Consider the following 5,110-nt stretch of genomic DNA (forward strand, 5'->3'; position numbering starts at 1 on the left):
GTCTCTCCATAAGTGTTTCAGAGGACCTTTAATGGTTACTATTACCGCAGGCCTGGTTCCTACGGTATATCACCGTGTCCCGCAGCCATAGGGAGGAGGAGGAGGAGAAGATCCAGCAGGCAGGAATTGTGCAGCAAGATTGATTTATTTAATTATTCTACAAACTCTTTTATAGACTTTTTTCTTCATAGTCTAATTGGACAAAGGACCAGCCACCCCTTGGGGGTGATTGGCCAAACTCCTAAAACATCCATTACCAAAATATTTTTCTACTATACCATAAACAAGACTTTCCAAGGTTGCAGGTGGCTTGGTTGTTTACATTCCCTGCTACCTCTTCTGTGAGAGAGAAAAGTCTCTCACGGACTTAGAAAAATAACAAGAAGATCCTCACTAACAGCATTTTTGTACCTACAGGTTACGTCTTGTCCCAGCGACGCCCAGAGACAGAGAGACCTCGTGATCCGGGCACAGGGGGGTTTTGTCAGATCACATGGGCAGAGTTGGGGTACAGGAACCAATAGGGAGAACCCAAGGGTGTGGCCAGGGCTGGGGCTAGGGAAAGCAGGGGAGGGGAACAATAGGCGATAGGAAAAGCAATGGGTAAACAAATCACCACAATTTTCTTTATTTTTTTCTCACCCAAAGTCAATTTTTATTCTGCTCGCAAAGTAAAATTAACAATCTCAAACCAAATTTTAACAAGTTGAAGCCAACTACTTTGCAGTAAGAATTGCTGGTTTAAGTGTAGAAGCCTGGGGGGCAAGGAGTGAATGCACTACCATGTCTCAAACTCTGAAAGCGGAGAAGGGGCCTCTGTGGAGATAAGAGAGCATTTCCCCTGGGACCAACTTCCCTTTGCTGGTCCATGGAGACCACACAACACAGAACAGCACAAGCACAGGAAAGGGATCAAGGAGTGGGAAAGACAAGTAGAGGGACATTAAGGCCATCAAAGACCCTCAAAGCCCTCTAACTCATTTCCAGAAGGATCTAGGGGAATGGACTTCATTTACATTTGCATTTGCATTTGCATTTGCATGAGAAGTGAGAAACCTAATCCCAGAGCAGGGAAAACTTACCTGTGAAAAGGTATCCCCACGGAACCTGGGCAGCATCCCCAGGACCCTGAACACCCTGTTGGCTGGATCAGCGCTGGAACCAGGACTTGTGAGCTCCTTTCCTCTCCTATCTGATCTCCCTTTCTCTTCTACCATCTTTACTTTTTTACTTGTATTCATCTTATAATTAGGGGGTAGGGGCAAAACTTACCAATTTCCATGCTGAGTGTGTAGTTTGCCAATAAAACTCTGTGAGCTTTGTTTTGGGACCATTTTGGCTTTTGCGATTCTTTTTCCACCACAAACATCTGCCAGTCTTGGATTTTCCCTTCCACACAGGAGTAGGACACAAGAGTAAGGAGAACCTTACTAAATATTGCAGATATTTAGGTAGTTCATGAAGCCCTAGATGAGCACACCTGGAATGTGTTCAGTGAACGGATCACTGCTTTGTCCATCCACATTTACCAAGGCAAGGTTCATTAAATAATTCACTCATTTTTGTGGATATGTGCTTTTTAAGAAACCTCTCAAACTGCAGTTTCAAAAATACCAGATATCAGTTTGTTCTGTTATATTAAGACATCATCGCCATTACGCTGGTGCTGTGTTTGGCTGCTGCTGTTATTAAGTCCTCTGATGTTTGTGCAAGAAGAATAATCACTGCACTTCAGATTATTTAACACCTAAATGAAATGGAGCTTGTTCATCCCACGGAGTTGCTAGGCAGCCATGGCAGAGCAGAAAGCAAGGACAAATAAACAGCCCAAGGAACAGGAGCTGCAGCAGGATAGACCCTACTCCTACAAGCATGTGCAAGCCACACGATTTGTGAGTGGAAAATTATATAATTAGGTGAGGAATAAGGCAAACTGCTTATGAAGCTGTTCTGAAACTTTTCAGCATTTTTTTCCCTTTCAGAAATTTCAGATGGGAACAAGTCAGCACCCAGGTTCATTCCCACTCTCCCCTGTGGAGCAGACACGCAAGGGATTGTCTCCTTTTCTATGATAGGACACTCTCCAGAAGAAAAGTTCAGCCTGGGAATTTCAGAAACTTCAGAGCAGTTCAGGTTTTTCATTTTACAAAGAGCAACATAGTGGTAATTATCATTTAAATGGGAAAAAAAAGTTAAATATTTCACACTGGCATAAGTTTTCTAGAGGCTCAAGAGGAGACTGTCTCCACTGTCAGAAGAAATCTGGGCTTATCAATATGCCAGCCTGATATTCTGACACCTGGTTATTTTGCAAAACTGACCATAAAAGTCCTGATTCCACTCCAAAAATTACCAGTTGCTAAGACAACCTTCCGCAGCACCCTGTGACACACTTCATGTTGATGCATGTGCAACAAGGTAGAGGTTATAGTGATGAAGGAATGGGGATCATGGAGAAAGGTGCATCACTCTCCTGGGAAGAGGAGAATTTCCCTGCTGGGAAATTGGCACTGTGCCCTCTGGGTTTGGCTTGTGAACATCCTTTGGTGGAGCACTGTGGGCTTTATGAAGCTGGATATATCCAGAGCTGCTCTTCAGCTGCACAGTGACTATAATAAAGTTCAAAAAGAGATGTATGTCAGAAAATGTAGCAACCAGTCACTTTGTATTTTTTTGCTTTCAAATGCAAAATAGCTGTTTTGAGTTGAGTCTGACAAGACTGGAATTTTGTCACAAATTTACAAGTTCTTGACTTGGAAAGAATAGTTCATATTTATTAAAAAATCTTTAAGAAACTTAGTTTTCTGGATATAAACAACATTCATGAACCACCTTAACAACATGTCATTTTGTTCTGGAGCACCTGCACGAAGTGCAATTTTCATCTATTTGAAGATGAAAGAACACATTTATTAAAACAAACTAAAAAATGGTTGAGTAATTATGTTTGAAGTGGGGGTGGGAAAAAGGTATGTAAAGACATTCCAGGTTTCACATGCGGCTGGTGGGTTTGTTTGTCCAAGTGAGAATGTCTGAGTCTGGTAGGGGCATCAACTGGTACAGCCAGAAAGGAGCAAAATACTTTATGGTCTCCATGGTCTGGCTCCAACCAGGGCAGAAAAACAGTGCTAGAGGTGCCTCTGTCTCTATAGTGACCTCAGTGGTAGTTTAGGGTGAGCAGCATTTCTGCAGGTGCCTGCATGGTAGACTCCTTAATTGAAATGAGATGAATCCCCTCCAAAAGGTGTTTGCAGGAGGCAGAGAGGCTGCACTGCTCTGGGATCAGCTTTTAAAGGGAATGGTTGGAAGATGAGCTCTGTCACTGCACCAGGGCTTTCTGCCTGCTGTATGACCCTTATGGAGCTGCCTTATGCATCAGATATTTGGGAGATCTGAGCCTACCCAGCTCTGCCATATAAGGGATTTCACGGAGCGTGTCTCCATCGTGCCTGTGGGGTATTATCTGTATAACCCCTTTGGGCTGGATTATCTCCTTTACTGAAATCTGTTCCATATAAGGGGCTGGGAAAGGGCTGTGCTTCTCCATCTGCTCGTGCCTTGGAGTGGCGAAAGGACTGTGTGCCTGCAAGGACTTGGCTGCAGCCCCAAACCTCCCCATGCCGAGAGGGCTGGAGCAGTTGGCGTGGGAGCTTGTTCTCTCTGTGATTTGCCACCCTCCAGACCTTCCCCATGAAAGTTCTTCACTAGCTGGGTAGTTTGGTTAGATAATGGTCTTTAGTGCCAGGTAGGTGATGCCCAAATGTTGGTGCAGGGTATGGAATCAGCTCTCAAACATGTCATCCCTGGGAGAAATCAACACCCAAACCTTGTGCCAGCATCCAGGAAAGTGTGGTTGGTTTTGTAGCCATGGAACAGCTACAATTCATTTTATTTGCAGCAAATGCACTGTCTAATCTCCTTTGTAAGTACTAAGATCCAGTAGCTGTAGGTAAGATTGATGTACCACAGCAAAGGAGAGACTATGAGAAGCAAAAGTGTTTTCCACCCATTCCTGGGATGCATAATAATAAGTTCATGGCACAAAACAACCCATGGTCAAATCAACTTTCGCATCCCCCCATGAGTATGTGGCTTGTTTTGTATATGAGTGATTCTTTATAGAATTTTACTCCCATAAAAGCTTTTCTTTCCTCATTTTGTACATGTGCCAAATGGCAAGGAAAGCCAGAGGCAATTAAAATAAATATGGCTTGAATTACAGGCCTGTTCCCACAAGACCATGTGGTAAGTAAACAGGTTAAGATGTGCAACAAGGAAAAGTAGATGCTGTAGAGAGGCCACTTTCTCAGAATTGGCATTGGCCCTGGCTTTCTTGTGCTCACCCCTTTCCTTGTGAGCCAGGGTCTCTCCAGTACCATTCCATGCAAAGCGGATGAAAAGGGCTGCACCTCCCTTCAGTGCCTGGACCCCACAATCCTGCAGTGTGGAGTCATGTCTGCTAAAAGGCCAAGTTTTACCTCGCCAGCCCAAATTCCAGCACCTAATTCTAAAATGTTTTTTTCTGTGGGTGAAAGCAAGTAAAGAGCTTCATGCTCCCAAAGCAAAGAGAGTAAGAACATCAAAATACTGAAGGATGGGGGGAAATGAAAAAAGGTTCTCTGTCTTAGACCTCTGCTGTCACATCAGATCAGGGAAGGCAGAAAAGGTCAGAATATTTATTATTTCAGTAGTGCATTTCCTCTGGTGAACTCTTGTTAGTGCCACCTTCTTCACTGTGATAAGATAAAAGGATTGGGATTTGGGGAAATACTGTACCCTTCACTAGCACTGAGGATGGCATGGTCCAAGTGCAAGCTCAGTCACATTCAAAGGGACACCTTCAAGGTGTATTGTAGATACAAAAATGCTGCTAGCAAGGATTTTCTTGCTATTTTCTAAGCCCTTGAGAGACTTTTCTCTCTCACAGAAGAGGTAGCAGAGTTCTGTAAACAACCAAACACCTGCAACCTTGAAAAGTCTTGTTTCTAGTACAGTAGAAAAATATTTTGACAATGGATGTTTTAGGATTTTAGCCAATCCACCCAGAGGGTGGCTGATCCTTTGTCCAATTAGACTATGAAGAAAAAAGTCTATAAAAGAGTTTGTAAAA

At 43.5% G+C, this 5,110-nt stretch overlaps 1 non-coding gene across 1 annotated transcript; it reads left to right on the plus strand.

Annotated features, from left to right (window-relative positions):
- Positions 1-4,696: 4,696 nt before the first annotated feature.
- LOC125335650 lies at positions 4,697-4,767 on the plus strand. Its single transcript, XR_007207510.1, has one exon. It is a non-coding gene; the product is annotated as a small nucleolar RNA SNORD66 (small nucleolar RNA).
- The last annotated feature ends 343 nt before the right edge of the window (positions 4,768-5,110 follow it).

The sequence above is a fragment of the Corvus hawaiiensis genome, chromosome 1, assembly GCF_020740725.1.
Source record: "Corvus hawaiiensis isolate bCorHaw1 chromosome 1, bCorHaw1.pri.cur, whole genome shotgun sequence".
NCBI classification, from domain to species: domain Eukaryota; kingdom Metazoa; phylum Chordata; class Aves; order Passeriformes; family Corvidae; genus Corvus; species Corvus hawaiiensis.